This window comes from Rattus norvegicus, chromosome X (genome assembly GCF_036323735.1).
Source record: "Rattus norvegicus strain BN/NHsdMcwi chromosome X, GRCr8, whole genome shotgun sequence".
NCBI classification, from domain to species: domain Eukaryota; kingdom Metazoa; phylum Chordata; class Mammalia; order Rodentia; family Muridae; genus Rattus; species Rattus norvegicus.
Genome location: NC_086039.1, coordinates 29,098,977 through 29,123,032, shown reverse-complemented (window position 1 = coordinate 29,123,032; position 24,056 = coordinate 29,098,977). Strand labels below are relative to the sequence as shown.

The 24,056-nt window shown below is 40.5% G+C and overlaps 1 long non-coding RNA gene across 1 annotated transcript in view; it reads left to right on the top strand.

Annotated features, from left to right (window-relative positions):
* Window positions 1–419: 419 nt before the first annotated feature.
* The window catches only part of LOC120099222 (uncharacterized), a 59,773-nt gene continuing 36,136 nt past the window's right edge, over window positions 420–24,056 (top strand). The window contains exon 1 of the long non-coding RNA XR_005498285.2: window positions 420–655. This is a non-coding gene — a long non-coding RNA (uncharacterized LOC120099222). The remainder of the gene's footprint in view (window positions 656–24,056) is intronic.

The following is a 24,056-nucleotide window of genomic DNA, read 5'->3' as shown; positions in this document are numbered from 1 at the left end:
GTATTTTGCTGGGACAAGCATGTGAAGGAGTGTTTTCCTGAAGTGGACACAGGTAAAAGGCTAAGGCAGACTTCTGAAGGAACTTTTCACAGATAGGAGAAAAGATGTTTTGCTAAAACAAACATGTGAAAGGACAGGTAATGAAGGATTCTTCACTAATGACATGAATGTATCGGTCCACCTTACATTTCAGAGTAGAGCTCCTTTTGTCAGGAATCTAAAGAGAAATGCACCAAAAACCTTCTGGGGGTATGCTGCAGATCCTTGTTGCTTCCCTGGACTCAGGCTGATTTACAGAGCGCTGTCATCTGACAGACTCATGTGCTGAGGGAAGACACTTGCTGAGACAGGACCTGTAGAGGACACATGATGTTTGGATGGAGTATAAATACCATTTGATGGACGGTGACAGGCTGGGAGCTTGAGGTGAGGCTGAGCTTGGCTTGCTTATAGAGCTAGCTGTGCAACACTTGTTGGTCTCCCTTCACTGAGAAAGGCACAGCAGAGAACTTCTGGCATGGCTCCAGGGACCTTTTACTGACTTGTGCTGAGGCTGAGGCCTGGCTGTCTCTGCCAGGTGGTACCACTGCTGCTGATTCCTGTTTGCTATCCTGACTCTCCTGAACTGGAATGCTGGTATATTTGTGAAGTACTTGTGAGTAGATGGGGCTACCTCTGCTGACTCTTGTGAACTGAGCTGCTTATTTCCTGACAGCACAGGCAGGTTTTGTTCCAGAGAACCCTTTCTAAACAGATACAGTTCCTCTGAATCCTTTATTTTCTACTACCTCTAGTGGGGGGTGGGGGGAAGGGAGGTTAAAGTGTTTAAGAACCATCATTAAAATTGGGATTTGAAAAAATTAAAAAATTAAAGTTACACATGGCACCCAAGGTTAATCTGCATTCTCAGGAAATCAACAATTCGGTTTACAGGAGTCAACGCTTTAGCTTTGTGAAACAGAACACCAGCTACAAGAGTCTATGGCAATTTCTTCTCGCACATCAGGAGAGCTGGTAGATGACCACTAGCACAGATTTTGATGTTCTATTTTTATAAGATAAGTCTGGATGTAATTCTGTTGTTTGTCAGTGAATGGGCACAAAATGGCCACTGTTGATTTAGATCTCATGTCCATATTCAGGGGACATGGCCCTTGCCGCTGTTAAAAAAAAAATTAGGACAGTAAGAATTTACTCACAATCCCTGAAAACATTGGCCAATGTCCTCTAATAGCCATGGAGAAGAGAGGATATTAGATACACAACAGCAGAGGCTGCCCTGGTTAGAATACTTACTCTTTCCCTCTACCTCCTCCCCTTCTTTCCTTCCTCTCTTCTCTTTTCTCCCTTCCTCCTTTCCCTTTTTCCTCCTGTTATGTATCCCAGGCTAGAAATAAACCAGATGATTTAAAACTTCTAATAAAAAACATAACCTTGAATTTTTAACTCTTCTGCCTCCACCTCCAGAGGGCTAGCATTGCAGGGCTGTGCCATCATATTCAGTTTATGCAGTACTGGAGGTTGAACCCACAGCATCCTGCATGCTGCCAAGTAAGCACTTATGAAGTGAGCTATATGGCTAGTTCCATATACCCTTTTCACATACACTTAAGTACTTACTAACACTTTGAGGGTTTAGCTTCTTTTTTATTGGATATTTTATTTATTTGCATCTCAAATGTTATCTCCTCTTCTGGTTTCCCCTCTCCAAACCTTCTATCCCATGCCCCCTTACCCTGCTTCTATGAGGGTGTTCATTCCTCTACACTGGGGCATGAAGCCTTCACTGGACCAAGGGCCAGTGATGCTCTTCCTATTGATGCCAGACAGGGCCCTTTCAGCTCCTTCATTCCTTCCCCTAACTCCTCCATTGGGGTCCCTGTGATCACTGCAATGTTTGGCTTGGAGCATTTGCATCTGTATTGGTCAGGATCTGGCAGAGCCTCTCAGGAGACAGCTGTATCAGGCTCCTGTCAGCAAGCACATCTTGGCATTAGCAGTAGTGACTGGGTTTGGTGTCTGCATGTAGGATGATCCCCAGGTGGGGAAGTCTCTTGATGGCCTCTTACTTTCTACATCCAAAGGATTTGTTGCTTTTAATGTTTTTGTGTGTGTGTGTGTCACAAAAGAACTTTTATGACACAATGCATTATTCAAAGTATTAATCAGTATTTCACGACTACACAAAATACAATTGTCATTTAATATAGTCAGCTTTCAATTCCTTAATAAAGTGTTTGCATTCATAGTAAATACAGATCACACACCTTGATATAAGTAGTTCAGTCTCCTAAATTAAATACTTCAATTTATATAAATTACACCTCAGTGAAGGAATAAGATGTCAAACACAGTAGGTCAAAGGGAACATGGGAATGCTAATCCCCTGGCTATAAATAGAAGACCAGTGATACACAGTAAACACAGATCAAACTTAAGTTCAAAAGCCATGCCTAAAATAGACTTTTTGAAATGAGCATTCTAAGAAGGAGTTATTTTAGCAAAAATGACTCTAGTTTCTATTTTAAGAATTCATGCATCTTATACAACATATTTAAGTAATAGCAAATAAATGACACATTTATTGCACAAGTAACTCTATAAAGGAAACAGATAAACAGGTTTTCCTGTAAGAAAGTTAAATATACTTTGTGGAAATGGGAGGAACAAAATTCATATAGCACAGAGTCATATTAGTGTTCAAGAATAAAATCAGGTTTCAGTTATTAGAGAATATATATGCATCTTGCTCTAGGTTGGATAGGCTTCTCAAATTTATATTCTAGTAATTTGGTCCGCAGAAAGCAGTGTTGACAGGTGGGATGTTTTGCAGGTGACTAAGCTATGAGGACTATGATCTCATTAGTAGGGTAAGCCATTTTATATTTCTGTATCGGTGATTACAGCAGTAGCTTTGCTACCAAAGTGGGTTCCTTCTGGCACGACTGTCCTGTCTCATCTTGTGAAGCTTTCTTCAGTGTTACGATGTGATCAAGTGGGTCCACAGCAGATGCCAAGCAGGTGCAAGCAACCTCTTTTTAAATAGATCAGTTTCTAGAGCCTTTAAACAAAACAAAACCAACACAAAACAAACAAACAAAGAAATAAACAAAAAAAATACCCTCCCCAAAAAGCTAACTTCTATTCTTTAGAAAAATAGGTCTCAAATATTTTGCTATTGCAACAGAAAAGAGTCTAAGCTGAGGATGGTAGTGCATGCCTTTAACCCCAGTACTGGTAGAGGCAGGTGAATATGAGTTTCAGGCCAGCTAGATTCACAGAGTGAGTTCCAGACCATCTGGGACTGTAGAGCTACATGGTGAGCCTCTGTCTCAAAAGAAAATCAAAACAGTTGTACTTCTGCATGCCTATATTCCCAGTTACTTACAGTTCCCAGTTACTTAGAATGCTGAGGCAAGATGATCACTTGCATTCACAAGTTTAAGACTAGTTTGGGGAATACAGCAAGCCACTGTCTCAGAAGAAAAGAAAATGACAAAAATCATGGTGGGTAGTGCCTGTACTTGAGTACCTATACTGCTGCAAAGAAAATGTTCAGATAAGGTGGGCTATCAACAATCCAGAAATGAGAAATACCTTCATGCTTGATGTTATGGACTCAAAAATACAACATTCTCTGTATAATATAGATAACCTCTGTGCTGATGGTTCTTAACATATGTTATGTCAAAATAACATATATTCTATTAAAAAATTACTGGATTGGTTGATTTCTTCTTGTATAACATGGATAGCCTCCTTGCTGATTGCTCTCAACATTAAAAAAAAAAGATTGGTTAATTCCCAAAGCAAGATTTGGAGGGGGGAAAGTAGTGTATGGTCAATTAATTCATTAAGCCCAGTCATTGACTGATCACGGCTTTAGGGACTTTTCATGGTCATAAAAATAATTGAGATTTGAAATGAAATTTATGGATCTAGAAATACAAAGTGAGATCTGTAAAATAGAAATCAATAAATGTTTAATTAAATTCCCAACTTTGTCACTTTTGATAATTATTACAGTTAGTATCTGTAAACATTCCATTACATTTTACAAGCCATCTGTAAGTTGTATTTTCTCAGTCTATTAATGAGGGTGTGCATGCATGGTGGCTGCTGAGAAATTATAACCAATTCATAAATCAAAAGTTACTTGTTGTCAAATATCGTAAACTATAATTACAAAATTTTTACCATGTGTTGTTCATTAATGAATTATGCTTCCTGAGGGATGTGGGGTTATTTACTTTTTTTTACTTTTTTTGACATAATGTAGAAGAGAGGCTCTCCAAGTGAAAACTGGGTTACAGCATATTTAAATCAACCCCGAACACAAAGGCCTGTCTATACATAATATATGTTGAATGAATGAGCTCATGTCTTATAGAAAAACTGTAGTTGAGAATATTAGCAACACATAGGTAATTATTATACTTATTTGCAGAAAATTCTCCAGGATTTGTGCTCTAATTTAAAAAAAAACTTTGAAATTCATTGTCATGTCTGATCTTCTATCTAAATTCCCATATTTTATGGCTTCCAATAGCAAATTCTAGACTTGGCTCTCATGGAATTTACTTCTCACAAATTCAATTCTCTACATCTGCCAGACTAACACTTTGTTCTTCCTCCAGACCCTGACTTAACCCTTTCCTATTGCCCTTCTAAGCAGATCCTTCAGGGTCTGGAGAGGGAGCTTCATGGGTAAAATGCTTGCCACATAAGTAGCAGGACCCAAGCTTACTTTCCTGCACTCATGTAAAATGACAGTCATGGTAGCTGGTGCTAGTAATGTTAGTGCTAGGGAGGGACTCTGTTGCAAAAGCCAAGGATCAACACCTGGCCATCATACACAGTCACACACAAATGCATAAATATCCACAAATACAGAGATATGCCCACACAGACACCCACTCACACATAAATAAGTTAAAAATGTAGCAAACAGATGCAGAGACCCGCAGCCAAACATTAGGTGGAGCTTGGGGAATCTTTTGGAAGAGGGGGAGGAAGGATTATAGGAGCCAGCATGGTCAAGGACACCCAAAGCATCAACTAAGCCCACAAGGTCTCATAGAGAATGAACAGCCAACCAGAGAGTATTCATGGGGCTGACCTAGGTTTTCGACACACATGTAACAAATGTGCAGCTTGGTTTTCATTTGAGACCCTAACAGCAGGAGCAAAGACTGTCACTGTCTTTGTTGCCTGCCTTTGGATTTCTTTACCCTAACTGAGCTGCTTTATTTAGTTTCAATAGCTTTGCCTAGTCTCACTACAACCTAATATGTCAAGGCTGATTGATATCCAAAGGAGGCTTCCCCTTTTCTAAAGAGAAAAGGAGGAAGAGTGAATGAGGGGGGGAGGGGAGGAAGTACTGGGAGGAGAAAATGGGGGGGGGGGCAGAAACTGTGGTCCAGTTGTAAATAAGTACGTACATACACACATACATACATACATTCTATATAAAAGAATGCTGGGAAAAATGTAGCAAACAAATCCTTCATCTTGGGTCTTCTCTTCTCTTTCATCTTTATTTAGAACAAACGTACTATGTGCCATGCAGAATGCTAGGATTTAGGAAGTTAATGGTGAACGAAACATGGTTCTTGTCTCAGAGAACTAAGATGTATCACTGCTCAAAATGTTGCCTGTCCACCAGTAATAATAGCAGAGCTATCTCTTGATAGGAATGACAACTCTTAGGGCTCTCTCAGATCCAGAGAACTAGGATTTTCCCTTTAACTACAATTAAAGGTGACTCATATGTATGTCAAAGCCTGAGCAGCATTGGAATGAGAGATGGTAGCCAGAAGATAGAATGCTACTTTTTTTTTTATTATTAACTTGAGTATTTCTTATATACATTTCGAGTGTTATTCGCTTTCCCGGTTTCCGGGCAAACATACCCCTCCCCCCTCCCCTTCCTTATGGGTGTTCCCCTCCCAACCCTCCCCCCATTGCCGCCCTCCCCCCACCAGTCTAGTTCACTGGGGGTTCAGTCTTAGTAGGACCCAGGGCTTCCTCTTCCACTGGTGCTCTTACTAGGATATTCATTGCTACCTATGGGGTCAGAGTCCAGGGTCAGTCCATGTATAGTCTTTAGGTAGTGGCTTAGTCCCTGGAAGCTCTGGTTGCTTGGCATTGTTGTACTTTTGGGGTCTCGAGCCCCTTCAAGCTCTTCCAGTTCTTTCTCTGATTCCTTCAATAGGGGACCTATTCTCAGTTCAGTGGTTTGCTGCTGGCATTTGCCTCTGTATTTGCTGTATTCTGGCTGTGTCTCTCAGGAGAGATCTACATCCGGCTCCTGTCGGTCTGCACTTCTTTGCTTCATCCATCTTGTCTAATTGGGTGGCTGTATATGTATGGGCCACATGTGGGGCAGGCTCTGAATGGGTGTTCCTTCAGTCTCTGTTTTAATCTTTGCCTCTCCCTTCCCTGGCCAAGGGTATTCTTTTTCCTCATTTAAAGAAGGAGTGAAGCATTCACATTTTGATCATCCGTCTTGAGTTTCGTTTGTTCTAGGGATCTAGGGTAATTCAAGCATTTGGGCTAATAGCCACTTATCAATGAGTGCATACCATGTATGTCTTTCTGTGATTGGGTTAGCTCACTCAGGATGATATTTTCCAGTTCCAACCATTTGCCTACGAATTTCATAAACTCGTTGTTTTTGATAGCTGAGTAATATTCCATTGTGTAGATGTACCACATTTTCTGTATCCATTCCTCTGTTGAAGGGCATCTGGGTTCTCTCCATTTTCTGGCTATTATAAATAAGGCTGCGATGAACATAGTGGAGCACGTGTCTCTTTTATATGTTGAGGCATCTTTTGGGTATATACCCAAGAGAGGTATAGCTGGATCCTCAGGCAGTTCAATGTCCAATTTTCTGAGGAACCTCCAGACTGATTTCCAGAATGGTTGTACCAGTCTGCAATCCCACCAACAATGGAGGAGTGTTCCTCTTTCTCCACATCCTCGCCAGCATCTGCTGTCACCTGAGTTTTTGATCTTAGCCAATCGCACTGGTGTGAGGTGAAATCTCAGGGTTGTTTTGATTTGCATTTCCCTTATGACTAAAGATGTTGAACATTTCTTTAGGTGTTTCTCAGCCATTCGGCATTCCTCAGCTGTGAATTCTTTGTTTAGCTCTGAACCCCATTTTTTAATAGGGTTATTTGTTTCCCTGCGGTCTAACTTCTTGAGTTCTTTGTATATTTAGGATATAAGGCCTCTATCTGTTGTAGGATTGGTAAAGATCTTTTCCCAATCTGTTGGTTGCCGTTTTGTCCTAACCACAGTGTCCTTTGCCTTACAGAAGCTTTGCAGTTTTATGAGATCCCATTTGTCGATTCTTGATCTTAGAGCATAAGCCATTGTTGTTTTGTTCAGGAAATTTTTTCCAGTGCCCATGTGTTCCAGATGCTTCCCTAGTTTTTCTTCTATTAGTTTGAGTGTGTCTGGTTTGATGTGGAGGTCCTTGATCCACTTGGACTTAAGCTTTGTACAGGGTGATAAGCATGGATCGATCTGCATTCTTCTACATGTTGCCCTCCAGTTGAACCAGCACCATTTGCTGAAAATGCTATCTTTTTTCCATTGGATGGTTTTGGCTCCTTTGTCAAAAATCAAGTGACCATAGGTGTGTGGGTTCATTTCTGGGTCTTCAATTCTATTCCATTGGTCTATCTGTCTGTCTCTGTACCAATACCATGCAGTTTTTATCACTATTGCTCTGTAATACTGCTTGAGTTCAGGGATAGTGATTCCCCCTGAAGTCCTTTTATTGTTGAGGATAGCTTTAGCTATCCTGGGGTTTTTGTTATTCCAGATGAATTTGCAAATTTTTCTGTCTAACTCTTTGAAGAATTGGATTGGTATTTTGATGGGGATTGCATTGAATCTGTAGATTGCTTTTGGTAAAATGGCCATTTTTACTATATTAATCCTGCCAATCCATGAGCATGGGAGATCTTTCCATCTTCTGAGGTCTTCTTCAATTTCTTTCCTCAGTGTCTTGAAGTTCTTATTGTACAGATCTTTTACTTGCTTGGTTAAAGTCACACCGAGGTACTTTATATTATTTGGGTCTATTATGAAGGGTGTCGTTTCCCTATTTTCTTTCTCGGCTTGTTTCTCTTTTGTATAGAGGAAGGCAACTGATTTATTTGAGTTAATTTTATACCCAGCCACTTTGCTGAAGTTGTTTATCAGCTTTAGTAGTTCTCTGGTGGAACTTTTGGGATCACTTAAATATACTATCATGTCATCTGCAAATAGTGATATTTTGACCTCTTCTTTTCCGATCTGTATCCCCTTGATCTCCTTTTGTTGTCTGATTGCTCTGGCTAGAACTTCAAGAACTATATTGAATAAGTAGGGAGAGAGTGGGCAGCCTTGTCTAGTCCCTGATTTTAGTGGGATTGCTTCAAGTTTCTCTCCATTTAGTTTAATGTTAGCAACTGGTTTGCTGTATATGGCTTTTACTATGTTTAGGTATGGGCCTTGAATTCCTATTCTTTCCAGGACTTTTATCATGAAGGGGTGTTGAATTTTGTCAAATGCTTTCTCAGCATCTAATGAAATGATCATGTGGTTCTGTTCTTTCAGTTTGTTTATATAATGGATCACGTTGATGGTTTTCCGTATATTAAACCATCCCTGCATGCCTGGGATGAAGCCTACTTGATCATGCTGGATGATTGTTTTGATGTGTTCTTGGATTCGGTTTGCCAGAATTTTATTGAGTATTTTTGCGTCGATATTCATAAGGGAAATTGGTCTGAAGTTCTCTTTCTTTGTTGTGTCTTTGTGTGGTTTAGGTATAAGAGTAATTGTGGCTTCGTAGAAGGAATTCGGTAGGGCTCCATCTGTTTCAATTTTGTGGAATAGTTTGGATAATATTGGTATGAGGTCTTCTATGAAGGTTTGATAGAATTCTGCACTAAACCCGTCTGGACCTGGGCTCTTTTTGGTTGGGAGACCTTTAATGACTGCTTCTATTTCCTTAGGAGTTATGGGGTTGTTTCACTGGTTTATCTGTTCCTGATTTAACTTCGATACCTGGTAGCTGTCTAGGAAATTGTCCATTTCCTGAAGATTTTCAAATTTTGTTGAATATAGGTTTTTATAGTAAGATCTGATGATTTTTTGAATTTCCTCTGAATCTGTAGTTATGTCTCCCTTTTCATTTCTGATTTTGTTAATTTGGACGCACTCTCTGTGTCCTCTCGTTAGTCTGGCTAAGGGTTTATCTATCTTGTTGATTTTCTCAAAGAACCAACTTTTGGTTCTGTTGATTCTTTCTATGGTCCTTTTTGTTTCTACTTGGTTGATTTCAGCTCTGAGTTTGATTATTTCCTGCCTTCTACTCCTCCTGGGTGTATTTGCTTCTTTTTGTTTTAGAGCTTTTAGGTGTGCTGTCAAGCTGCTGACATATGCTCTTTCCTGTTTCTTTCTGCAGGCACTCAGCGCTATGAGTTTTCCTCTTAGCACAGCTTTCATTGTGTCCCATAAGTTTGAGTATGTTGTATCTTCATTTTCATTAAATTCTAAAAAGTTTTTAATTTCTTTCTTTATTTCTTCCTTGACCAGGTTATCATTGAGTAGAGCATTGTTCAATTTCCACGTATATGTGGGCATTTTTCCCTCATTGTTATTGAAGACCAGTTTTAGGCCATGGTGGTCCGATAGCACGCATGGGATTATTTCTATCTTTCTGTACATGTTGAGGCCCGTTTTTTGACCAATTATATGGTCAATTTTGGAGAAAGTACCATGAGGAGCTGAGAAGAAGGTATATCCTTTTGCTTTAGGATAGAATGTTCTATAAATATCCGTTAAGTCCATTTGGCTCATGACTTCTCTTAGTCTGTCGACATCACTGTTTAATTTCTGTTTCCATGATCTGTCCATTGATGAGAGTGGGGTGTTGAAATCTCCCACTATTATTGTGTGAGGTGCAATGTGTGTTTTGAGCTTTAGTAAGGTTTCTTTTAAGTATGTAGGTGCCCTTGTATTTGGGGCATAGATATTTAGGATTGAGAGTTCATCTTGGTTGATTTTTCCTTTGATGAATATGAAGTGTCCTTCCTTATCTTTTTTGATGACTTTTAGTTGAAAATTGATTTTATTTGATATTAGAATGGCTACTCCAGCTTGCTTCTTCTGACCATTTGCTTGGAAAGTTGTTTTCCAGCCTTTCACTCTGAGGTAGTGTCTGTCTTTGTCTCTGAGGTGTGTTTCCTGTAGGCAGCAGAATGCAGGGTCCTCGTTGCGTATCCAGTTTGTTAATCTATGTCTTTTTATTGGGGAGTTGAGGCCATTGATATTGAGAGATATTAAGGAATAGTGATTATTGCTTCCCGTTATATTCATATTTGGATGTGAGGTTATGTTTGTGTGCTTTCATTCTCTTTGTTTTGTTGCCAAGACGATTAGTTTCTTGCTTCTTCTAGGGTATAGCTTGCCTCCTTATATTGGGCTTTACCATTTATTATCCTTTGTAGTGCTGGATTTGTAGAAAGATATTGTGTAAATTTGGTTTTGTCATGGAATATCTTGGTTTCTCCATCAATGTTAATTGAGAGTTTTGCTGGATACAGTAACCTGGGCTGGCATTTGTGTTCTCTTAGGGTCTGTATAACATCAGTCCAGGATCTTCTGGCCTTCATAGTTTCTGGCGAGAAGTCTGGTGTGATTCTGATAGGTCTCCCTTTATATGTTACTTGACCTTTTTCCCTTACTGCTTTTAATATTCTTTCTTTATTTTGTGCGTTTTGTGTTTTGACAATTGTGTGACGGGAGGTGTTTCTTTTCTGGTCCAATCTATTTGGAGTTCTGTAGGCTTCTTGTATGTCTATGGGTATCTCTTTTTTTAGGTTAGGGAAGTTTTCTTCTATGATTTTGTTGAAGATATTTACTGGTCCTTTGAGCTGGGAGTCTTCACTCTCTTCTATACCTATTATCCTTAGGTTTGATCTTCTCATTGAGTCCTGGATTTCCTGTATGTTTTGGACCAGTAGCTTTTTCCGCTTTACATTATCTTTGACAGTTGAGTCAATGATTTCTATGGAATCTTCTGCTCCTGAGATTCTCTCTTCCATCTCTTGTATTCTGTTGGTGAAGCTTGTATCTACAGCTCCTTGTCTCTTCTTTTGGTTTTCTATATCCAGGGTTGTTTCCATGTGTTCTTTCTTGATTGCTTCTATTTCCATTTTTAATTCCTTCAACTGTTTAATTGTGTTTTCCTGGAATTCTTTCAGGGATTTTTGAGATTCCTCTCTGTAGGCTTCTACTTGTTTATTAATGTTTTCCTGTGTTTCCCTAAGTGTGTTCATGTCTTTCTTGAAGTCCTCCAGCATCATGATCAAATATGATTTTGAAACTAGATCTTGCTTTTCTGGTGTGTTTGGATATTCCATGTTTGTTTTGGTGGGAGAATTGGGCTCCGATGATGGCATGTAGTCTTGGTTTCTGTTGCTTGTGTTCCTGCGCTTGCCTCTCGCCATCAGATTATCTCTAGTGTTACTTTGTTCTGCTATTTCTGACAGTGGCTAGACTGTCCTATAAGCCTGTGTGTCAGGAGTGCTGTAGACCTGTTTTCCTCTCTTTCAGTCAGTTATGGGGACAGAGTGTTCTGCTTTCGGGCGTGTAGTTTTTCCTCTCTACAGGTCTTCAGCTGTTCCTGTGGGCCTGTGTCTTGAGTTCACCAGGCAGCTTCCTTGCAGCAGAAAATTTGGTCTTACCTGTGGTCCCGAGGCTCAGGTTCGCTCGTGGGGTGCTGCCCAGGGGCTCTCTGCAGCGGCAGCAATCAGGAAGACCTGTGCCGCCCCTTCCGGGAGCTTCAGTGCACCAGGGTTCCAGATGGTCTTTGGCTTTTTCCTCTGGCGTCCGAGATGTGTGTGCAGGGAGCAGTCTCTTCTGGTTTCCCAGGCTTGTCTGCCTCTCTGAAGGTTTAGCTCTCCCTCCCTTGGGATTTGGGTGCAGAGAACTGTTTATCCGGTCTGTTTCCTTCAGGTTCCGGAGGTGTCCTTGGCAGGGGTCCTGCCGCTCCTGGGCCCTCCCCCACGGGAGCCCAGAGGCCTTATACAGTTTCCTCTTGGGCCAGGGATGTGGGCAGGGGTGAGCAGTGTTGGTGGTCTCTTCCGCTCTGCAGCCTCAGGAGTGCCCACCTGACCAGGCGGTTGGGTCTCTCTCTCACCGGGTCTGGGAGCAGAGAGCTGCTGCCTAGAATGCTACTTTATGCAATGAATGAAATTCAGGCCATGTGCTTCTCAGTAGCCTCAGCTTCTCTATCCCTCTTGAATTATTTATCCACCCTCCACTTTCACATTTGTGATAGTGTTAATTGTTGACTTTATGGGAGTTACAAGTACCTGGGGAATGGGCTTATCTGTGTGTGGGGGGGACTATCTTGATTAGGTTCATTGATGTGGGAAGACCCATCTTAAATGTAGGCAGAGGATTCTTGATTGAATTAAGTGGAGAAAGAAATATGGGCAGCAGCAAGCATTTATTTCTTTTTGTTTATTGATTATGTATTTGATGTGTCCAACTGCTTGCAGTCTCTGCTGCCCTGACTTTCCTACCATGATGGATTATATTTTGGACTATGAGACAGACTATAACTTTATCCCTCAAGTTGCTTTTGTTATTAGATTTTATGACAGCCCTAGGAGAAGAAATGAAGAAAATAGCCATTTCTGAATACATACAGAACAGCCTTCTACCAGCTTCACAAACTTTAAGCATAGAGCTTCCTCTCGTTCACTGTTTTATGCATGGACTGCACATCTTCACCAGCTTTTCCATTGGTTAAGTGCAGAGTGCTTTTGTAGCTCATGAACACAGCTAACATTCTCCAAACCTATATAATGAGATTAAATATTTTGTTAGCATATATTAATTATGCACAAAGGGCTTCATTATGATATTTCCATACACATATCTAATGTACTTTGATTGCATATTTATTCCCTCTATGACCCTTTCTTTTCCACTGTGTAATTTCCATTGATCCTCTTCTTTTTTTTAATGAGGCTACCTTCTACTGTTATGTCTCTTTTTTTTATTTTATTTTTGCAATCCAGTGTCTGTTTTATTAGGGTTGCTTACAGGAGTCAGGGCAAGAGGTTATTTATAGAAATACACACAGTTTCCAAGTGATTAAAACACAGAAGAAAATGTCTCTCCATCTCATTCTCAGGGAGGTGTAGGATATCAGAAGCCCTTCCTTATTGCCTGACAGGATGTTGACAGACTCAATTTCACAATATCCTCAAATGAAAGGCTGGTTTGGGAATGCTTATCGTGCTGAATGAATGCAGATGAATCGATGCCAGATACTTCCTCTATTTCCCAGAGTTGATGCAAATAATGAGCCGTGGTGCAAGCAGATATAATTCATGCCAGCTGGTAGGATTTCATGGGAAGAAACAGAGACAGTAACCAATGTGTGGGCCTGCAAAGACCCTGTTACACATCACGGCAGTATTCAGAGAGCAAAATGGAGAGATTAATCTTGAACCATCTAAAAGACAGTAGCAGTAGGGCAAGAAGAAATGCCCAAAGTGGGCCAATTGGCCAATGACCAATCAGAAATGAACCTAATTAGTTGTGTGACTACAGTTTTTTTTCTTGACTAGATTTTCAAAACAAACAAACAGACACCAGTGAACTAGCCTAGTGTGAATGTAATCTGAAGGCTCCAGAAGCCGATGCAAGAGGTTGGTATGATGTTGGCTTAACTACATGATTCTAGCGTGAACTACACAGTGAGACACTGTTCTGAGAAATGAATAAGCAAATAAACTTTAAAAGGTAATGATCCGAGGCTACATTTTTTTTCCATCTTTATTAACTTGAGTATTTCCTATTTACATTTAGATTGTTATTCCCCTTCCCGGTTTCTGGGCCAACATCGCCCTAACCCCTCCCCCTCCCATTCTATATAGGTGTTCTCCTCCCCATCCTCCCCCATTACCGACCTCCCCCCAACAATCACATTCACTGGGGGTTCAGTCTTGGCAGGACCAAGGGCTTCCCTTTCCACTGGTGCTCTTACTAGGCTATTCATTGCTACCTATGAGGTCAGAGTCCAGGGTCAGTCCATGTATAGTCTTTAGGTAGTGGCTTAGTCCGTGGAAGCTCTGGTTGGTTGGCATTGTTGTTCATATGGGATCTCGAGCCCCTTCAAGCTCTTCCAGTTCTTTCTCTGATTCCTTCAACAGGGGTCTCGTTCTCAGTTCAGTGGTTTGCTGCTGGCAATCGCCTATGTATTTGCTGTATTCTGGCTGTGTCTCTCAGGAGAGATCTACATTTTTTAAAAAGTGTAAATTACATTGAATGACTAAACTACACATATGTAAAATAAAATGCCACCAAAATGTTGAAAGTCACATGATTCAAAGAGACATATCACAAAAATAGAAGTCAAACACACCTTGTAGTAGCCATTGTATTGTAGAAAAGTAGACTGGAAGGAGAAATAGTTATTTAAGCAACCACTTGCAAAAGTCAGTTTCCTCCAATGGAGCCTCACTAGGTATATAAAGCAAATTTGAGTGTAGGCTCCATGCCCAATAGCAGAGTGCCAATACAGAATTAATTTAATGGTATTTTTTATAGATTTTTTTTGTCCCATATCTATTTGCTTTGGCACTTTTTATTTTACTGCTCTTCTGCTTGTATGTGCTGGATTATTATTTTGTATTTTCATGGGTTTTCTTTATGTGTGAATTTTGTGCATTTTCTTTTTAGAAAATTCTGGTTTTTTTTAATTAGCTCATTTGCTTTCTAAAAAAAAGAAAAGTACAAAAATTGGGTGGAAGAGGAGGTGGAGAGGAACTGGGAAGAGTTAAGGGAAGGACAACTGTGTTCAGAGCATATTGTATGAGTAAAAGTTATGTTCAAAAGATAATAAATAAATACAGAAGATATCAAAGTCATAAAATAAAAATATGCTGAATACTACCAAGTTACCAATAGAATATCACTATGTTTTTAAAAACTGTATGTCTAAATATAGCTTATATTGCTGAGATACACATAAATACACACATTACACAAAATGACTGAAGCACATACTGAATTTCTGAAACACAACTTTTCAGAATTTGATTATGTTTTAGGAGCTAAAATAATCTCAACACATATATGAAAAAATTCCATTATCAAATGTCTCATTCTTTCTGATCACAACCATGCTCAAACTTAAGAATAAGTGATAGAATAAAAACTAAACATACTGTACATTTTTAAATGATTACAAAATGTTATTGCACAGGAAATATTACATAGTATGAGAAGCTTAAAATTTAATGCAGTTATATAGTACTTACCAGTTTGGAGGTACAGCAAAACGACTGTTTGACAGAAGGCCTATTGAGCTAAATGCTTATATTAGGAGAATAAAGAGAGTCTAAACTTCTGTATTAAGGAGTCAGAAAAGAAACAGAAGAAGTCCAAAGCATTACCTGAAAGACAATAATCAATAGCATAAAATATGATAGTATACTGAAATAAATGCCAAAGAGATGGCTCAATTAAAAGCACTTTCTGTGCAAGACAATGACATGAGTTCAAGTCTCTAGCACCCATGTCAAAAACTGGACATGGCTCTGTATATGTGCTTATAACACCAGAACAGTTGTAGGTAGAAATAGGACATCACCGGGGCTTGCTGGCTGCCACCATAGCTCCAGTTTAATGATAGTCCCCATTTCAAGTAATAAGACAGAAAGGGCACCAACATTCATGAAAGAAACCTTACTAAAGCTCAAATTACAAATTTCACGTCACACAATATAAATAGTGGGAGACTTCAACACCCCACTCTCATCAATAAACAGATCATGGAAACAAATTAAACAGACACAGAGAAACTAACAAAAGTTATGAACCAAATGTATCTAACAGATATCTATAGAACATTTCATCCTAAAACAAAAGAGTGTACTTTCTTCTCAGAACCTCTTAGTACTTTCTCCAAAATTGACCATATAATCAGTCACAAAAGAGGCGTCAACAGACACAAGAAGATTGAAATAATCCCATGCATCCTATCAGATCACCACAGACTAAGGCTTGTCTTCAATAACCATAAATTGACAGAAAGCCCACATATACATGGAAGTTGAACAATGCTCTACTCAATGATAACTTGGTCAAGGAAGAAATAAAGAAGAAAATTAAAGACTTTTTAGAATTTAATAAAAATGAAGGCACAACATAACCATACTTATGGGACACAAGGAAAGCAGTGCTAAGAGGAAAACTCATAGCTCCAGAAGCTGGAAAGAACCCAGATGCCCTTCAACAGAGGAATGGATACAGAAAATGTGGTACATCTACACAATAGAATATTACTCAGCTATCAAAAACAACGACTTTATGAAATTCGTAGGCAAATGGTTGGAACTGGAAAATATCATCCTGAGTGAGCTAACCCAATCACAGAAAGACATACATGGTATGCACTCATTGATAAGTGGCTATTAGCCCAAATGCTTGAATTACCCTAGATGCATAGAAGAGATGAAACTCAAGACGGATGATCAAAATGTGAATGCTTCACTCCTTCTTTAAAAGGGGAACAAGAATACCCTTGGCAGGGAAGAGAGAGGCAAAAATTAAAACAGAGACTGAAGGAACACCCATTCAGAGCCTGCCCCACATGTGGCCCATACATATACAGCCACCCAATTAGACAAGATGGATGAAGCAAAGAAGTACAGACCGACAGGAGCCGGATGTAGATCGCTCCTGAGAGACACAGCCAGAATACAGCAAATACAGAGGCGAATGCCAGCAGCAAACCACTGAACTGAGAATAGGACCCCCGTTGAAGGAATCAGAGAAAGAACTGGAAGAGCTTGAAGGGGCTCGAGATCCCATATGTACAACAATGCCAAGCAACCAGAGCTTCCAGGGACTAAGCCACTACCTAAAGACTATACATGGACTGACCCTGGACTCTGACCTCATAGGTAGCAATGAATATCCTAGTAAGAGCACCAGTGGAAGGGGAAGCCCTGGGTCCTGCTAAGACTGAACCCCCAGTGAACTAGACTGGTGGGGGGAGGGCAGCAATGGGGGGAGGGTTGGGAGGGGAACACCCATAAGGAAGGGGAGGGGGGAGGGGGATGTTTGCCCGGATACCGGGAAAGGGAATAACACTCGAAATGTATATAAGAAATACTCAAGTTAATAATAATAATAAAAAAAAAGAAACAGGAGAGAGCATATTTTAGCAGCTTGACAGCACACCTAAAAGCTCTAGAACAAAAAGAAGCAAATACATCCAGGAGGAGTAGAAGGCAGGAAATAATCAAACTCAGGGCTGAAATCAACCAAGTAGAAACAAAAAGAACTGTGCAAAGAACCAACAAACCAGGAGCTGGTTCTTTGAGAAAGTCAGCAAGATAGATCAACCCTTAGCCAGACTAACCATAGGGCACAGAAAAAAAATCCAAATTAACAAAATCAGAAATGAAAAGGGAGACATAACAATAGAAACTGAGGAAATTCAAAAAATCATTAGATCCTACTACAAAAACCAATACTTAACAAAACTGGAAAATTTGGATGAAATGGATCATTTTCTAGACAGACACCAGGTACCAAAATTAAATCAGGATCAGATAAATTTTCTAAATAGTCCCACAACTCATAAAGAAATAGAAACAGTTATTAAAAGTTTCCCAACCAAAAAAATCCCAGGACCAGATGGGTTTAGTGTAGAATTCTATTAGACCTTCATAGAAGACCCAATACCAATACTGTCCAAACTATTCCACAAAATAGAAACAGAAGAAACATTACCCAATTCCTTCTATGAAGCCTCAATTATGCTTATACCTAAACAACACAAAGACCCAACAAAGAAAGAGAACTTCAGACCAATTTCCCTTATGAATATTGATGCAAAAATACTCAATAAAATTCTTACTAACCAAACCCAAGAACACATCAAAATGATCATCCATCATGATCAAGTAGGCTTCATCCAGGAATGCAGGGATGGTTCAATATAAAGAAATCTGTCGATTAAATGCACTATATAAACAAACTCAAAGAAAAAAACCCACATGATCATCTCATTAGATGCTGAGAAAGCATTTGACAAAATTCAACATCCCTTCATGTTAAAAGTTTTGGACCCGCGGATCCCGGCCCGCAGCAGCTCTCTGCTCCCAGACCCGGTAAGAGAGAGACCCAACCGCCTGGTCAGGTGGGCACTCCTGAGGCTGCAGAGCGGAAGAGACCACCAACACTGCTCACCCCTGCCCACATACCTGGCCCAAGAGGAAACTGTATAAGGCCTCTGGGCTCCCGTGGGGGAGGGCCCAGGAGCGGCAGGACCCCTGCCAAGGACACCTCCGTGTGTCCCAAGCTCACCAGGCAGCTTTCTTGCAGCAGAAATTTTGGTCTTACCTGTGGTCCCGAGGCTCAGGTTCGCTCATGGGGTGCTGCCCAGGGGCTCTCTGCAGCGGCAGCAACCAGGAAGACCTGTGCCGCCCCTTCCGGGAGCTTCAGTGCACCAGGGTTCCAGATGGTCTTTGGCTTTTTCCTCTGGCGTCGGAGATGTGTGTGCAGGGAGCAGTCTCTTCTGGTTTCCCAGGCTTGTCTGCCTCTCTGAAGGTTTAGCTCTCCCTCCCACGGGATTTGGGTGCAGAGAACTGTTTATCCGGTCTGTTTCTTTCAGGTTCCGGCGGTGTCTCAGGCAGGAGTCCTGCCGCTCCTGGGCCCTCCCCCACGGGAGCCCAGAGGCCTTATACAGTTTCCTCTTGGGCCAGGTTCTGTGTTTACCGGAAGTCCCACACCCGCGGATCCCGGCCCGCAGCAGCTCTCTGCTCCCAGACCCGGTGAGAGAGAGACCCAACCGCCTGGTCAGGTGGGCACTCCTGAGGCTGCAGAGCGGAAGAGACCACCAACACTGCTCACCCATGCCCACATCCTTGGCCCAAGAGGAAACTGTATAAGGCCTCTGGGCTCCCGTGGGGGAGGGCCCAGGAGCGGCAGGACCCCTGCCTGAGACACTGCCAGAACCTGAAAGAAACAGACCGGATAAACAGTTCTCTGCACCCAAATCCCGTGGGAGGGAGAGCTAAACCTTCAGAGAGGCAGACAAGCCTGGGGAACCAGAAGAGACTGCTCCCTGCACACACATCTCAGACGCCAGAGGAAAAAGCCAAAGACCATCTGGAACCCTGGTGCACTGAAGCTCCCTGAAGGGGCGGCACAGGTCTTCCTGGTTGCTGCCGCTGCAGAGAGCCCGTGGGCAGCACCCCATGAGCGAACTTGAGCCTCAGGACCACAGGTAAGACCAAATTTTCTGCTGCAAGAAAGCTGCCTGGTGAACTCAAGACACAGGCCCACAGGAACAGCTGAAGACCTGTAGAGAGGAAAAACTACACGCCCGAAAGCAGAACACTCTGTCCCCATAACTGACTGAAAGAGAGGAAAACAGGTCTACAGCACTCCTGACACACAGGCTTATAGGACAGTCTAGCCACTGTCAGAAATAGCAGAACAAAGTAACACTAGAGATAATCTGATGGCGAGAGGCAAGCGCAGGAACCCAAGCAACAGAAACCAAGACTACATGGCATCATCGGAGCCCAATTCTCCCACCAAAGCAAACACGGAATATCCAAACACACCAGAAAAGCAAGATCTAGTTTCAAAATCATATTTGATCATGATGCTGGAGGACTTCAAGAAAGACATGAAGAACTCCCTTAGAGAACAAGTAGAAGCCTACAGAGAGGAATCGCAAAAATCCCTGAAAGAATTCCAGGAAAACATAAATAAACAAGTAGAAGCCCATAGAGAGGAGACACAAAAATCCCTGAAAGAATTCCAGGAAAACACAATCAAACAGTTGAAGGAATTAAAAATGGAAATAGAAGCAATCAAGAAAGAACACATGGAAACAACCCTGGATATAGAAAACCAAAAGAAGAGACAAGGAGCTGTAGATACAAGCTTCACCAACAGAATACAAGAGATGGAAGAGAGAATCTCAGGAGCAGAAGATTCCATAGAAATCATTGACTCAACTGTCAAAGATAATGTAAAGCGGAAAAAGCTACTGGTCCAAAACATACAGGAAATCCAGGACGCAATGAAAAGATCAAACCTAAGGATAATAGGTATAGAAGAGAGTGAAGACTCCCAGCTCAAAGAACCAGTAAATATCTTCAACAAAATCATAGAAGAAAACTTCCCTAACCTAAAAAAAGAGATACCCATAGACATACAAGAAGCCTACAGAACTCCAAATAGATTGGACCAGAAAAGAAACACCTCCCGTCACATAATTGTCAAAACACCAAACGCACAAAATAAAGAAAGAATATTAAAAGCAGTAAGGGAAAAAGGTCAAGTAACATATAAAGGGAGACCTATCAGAATCACACCAGATTCTCGCCAGAAACTATGAAGGCCAGAAGATCCTGGACTGATGTCATACAGACCCTAAGAGAACACAAATGCCAGCCCAGGTTACTGTATCCAGCAAAACTCTCAATTAACATAGATGGAGAAACCAAGATATTCCATGACAAAACCAAATTTACACAATATCTTTCTACAAATCCAGCACTACAAAGGATAATAAATGGTAAAGCCCAACATAAGGAGGCAAGATATACCCTAGAAGAAGCAAGAAACTAATCGTCTTGGCAACAAAACAAAGAGAATGAAAGCACACAAACATAACCTCACATCCAAATATGAATATAAAGGGAAGCAATATTCACTATTCCTTAATATCTCTCAATATCAATGGCCTCAACTCCCCAATAAAAAGACATAGATTAACAAACTGGATACGCAACGAGGACCCTGCATTCTGCTGCCTACAGGAAACACACCTCAGAGACAAAAACAGACACTACCTCAGAGTGAAAGGCTGGAAAACAACTTTCCAAGCAAATGGTCAGAAGAAGCAAGCTGGAGTAGCCATTCTAATATCAAATAAAATCAATTTCCAACTAAAAGTCATCAAAAAAGATAAGGAAGGACACTTCATATTCATCAAAGGAAAAAGCCACCAAGATGAACTCTCAATCCTAAATATCTATGCCCCAAATACAAGGGCACCTACATACATAAAAGAAACCTTACTAAAGCTCAAAACACACATTGCACCTCACACAATAATAGTGGGAGATTTCAACACCCCACTCTCATCAATGGACAGATCATGGAAACAGAAATTAAACAGTGATGTCGACAGACTAAGAGAAGTCATGAGCCAAATGGACTTAACGGATATTTATAGAACATTCTATCCTAAAGCAAAAGGATATACCTTCTTCTCAGCTCCTCATGGTACTTTCTCCAAAATTGACCATATAATTGGTCAAAAAACGGGCCTCAACAGGTACAGAAAGATAGAAATAATCCCATGCGTGCTATCGGACCACCACGGCCTAAAACTGGTCTTCAATAACAATAAGGGAAGAATGCCCACATATACGTGGAAATTGAACAATGCTCTACTCAATGATAACCTGGTCAAGGAAGAAATAAAGAAAGAAATTAAAAACTTTTTAGAATTTAATGAAAATGAAGATACAACATACTCAAACTTATGGGACACAATGAAAGCTGTGCTAAGAGGAAAACTCATAGCGCTGAGTGCCTGCAGAAAGAAACAGGAAAGAGCATATGTCAGCAGCTTGACAGCACACCTAAAAGCTCTAAAACAAAAAGAAGCAAATACACCCAGGAGGAGTAGAAGGCAGGAAATAATCAAACTCAGAGCTGAAATCAACCAAGTAGAAACAAAAAGGACCATAGAAAGAATCAACAGAACCAAAAGTTGGTTCTTTGAGAAAATCAACAAGATAGATAAACCCTTAGCCAGACTAACGAGAGGACACAGAGAGTGCGTCCAAATTAACAAAATCAGAAATGAAAAGGGAGACATAACTACAGATTCAGAGGAAATTCAAAAAATCATCAGATCTTACTATAAAAACCTATATTCAACAAAATTTGAAAATCTTCAGGAAATGGACAATTTCCTAGACAGATACCAGGTATCGAAGTTAAATCAGGAACAGATAAACCAGTGAAACAACCCCATAACTCCTAAGGAAATAGAAGCAGTCATTAAAGGTCTCCCAACCAAAAAGAGCCCAGGTCCAGACGGGTTTAGTGCAGAATTCTATCAAACCTTCATAGAAGACCTCATACCAATATTATCCAAACTATTCCACAAAATTGAAACAGATGGAGCCCTACCGAATTCCTTCTACGAAGCCACAATTACTCTTATACCTAAACCACACAAAGACACAACAAAGAAAGAGAACTTCAGACCAATTTCCCTTATAAATATCGACGCAAAAATACTCAATAAAATTCTGGCAAACCGAATTCAAGAGCACATCAAAACAATCATCCACCATGATCAAGTAGGCTTCATCCCAGGCATGCAGGGATGGTTTAATATACGGAAAACCATCAACGTGATCCATTATATAAACAAACTGAAAGAACAGAACCACATGATCATTTCATTAGATGCTGAGAAAGCATTTGACAAAATTCAACACCCCTTCATGATAAAAGTCCTGGAAAGAATAGGAATTCAAGTCCCATACCTAAACATAGTAAAAGCCATATACAGCAAACCAGTTGCTAACATTAAACTAAAGGGAGAGAAACTTGAAGCAATCCCACTAAAATCAGGGACTAGACAAGGCTGCCCACTCTCTCCCTACTTATTCAATATAGTTCTTGAAGTTCTAGCCAGAGCAATCAGACAACAAAAGGAGATCAAAGGGATACAGATCGGAAAAGAAGAGGTCAAAATATCACTATTTGCAGATGACATGATAGTATATTTAAGTGATCCCAAAAGTTCCACCAGAGAACTACTAAAGCTGATAAACAACTTCAGCAAAGTGGCTGGGTATAAAATTAACTCAAATAAATCAGTTGCCTTCCTCTATACAAAAGAGAAACAAGCCGAGAAAGAAATTAGGGAAACGACACCCTTCATAATAGACCCAAATAATATAAAGTACCTCGGTGTGACTTTAACCAAGCAAGTAAAAGATCTGTACAATAAGAACTTCAAGACACTGAGGAAAGAAATTGAAGAAGACCTCAGAAGATGGAAAGATCTCCCATGCTCATGGATTGGCAGGATTAATATAGTAAAAATGGCCATTTTACCAAAAGCAATCTACAGATTCAATGCAATCCCCATCAAAATACCAATCCAATTCTTCAAAGAGTTAGACAGAACAATTTGCAAATTCATCTGGAATAACAAAAAACCCAGGATAGCTAAAGCTATCCTCAACAATAAAAGGACTTCAGGGGGAATCACTATCCCTGAACTCAAGCAGTATTACAGAGCAATAGTGATAAAAACTGCATGGTATTGGTACAGAGACAGACAGATAGACCAATGGAATAGAATTGAAGACCCAGAAATGAACCCACACACCTATGGTCACTTGATTTTTGACAAAGGAGCCAAAACCATCCAATGGAAAAAAGATAGCATTTTCAGCAAATGGTGCTGGTTCAACTGGAGGGCAACATGTAGAAGAATGCAGATCGATCCATGCTTATCACCCTGTACAAAGCTTAAGTCCAACTGGATCAAGGACCTCCACATCAAACCAGACACACTCAAACTAATAGAAGAAAAACTAGGGAAGCATCTGGAACACATGGGCACTGGAAAAAATTTCCTGAACAAAACACCAATGGCTTATGCTCTAAGATCAAGAATCGACAAATGGGATCTCATAAAACTGCAAAGCTTCTGTAAGGCAAAGGACACTGTGGTTAGGACAAAACGGCAACCAACAGATTTGGAAAAGATCTTTACCAATCCTACAACAGATAGAGGCCCTATATCCAAAACATACAAAGAACTCAAGAAGTTAGACCGCAGGGAAACAAATAACCCTATTAAAAAATGGGGTTCAGAGCTAAACAAAGAATTCACAGCTGAGGAATGCCGAATGGCTGAGAAACACCTAAAGAAATGTTCAACATCTTTAGTCATAAGGGAA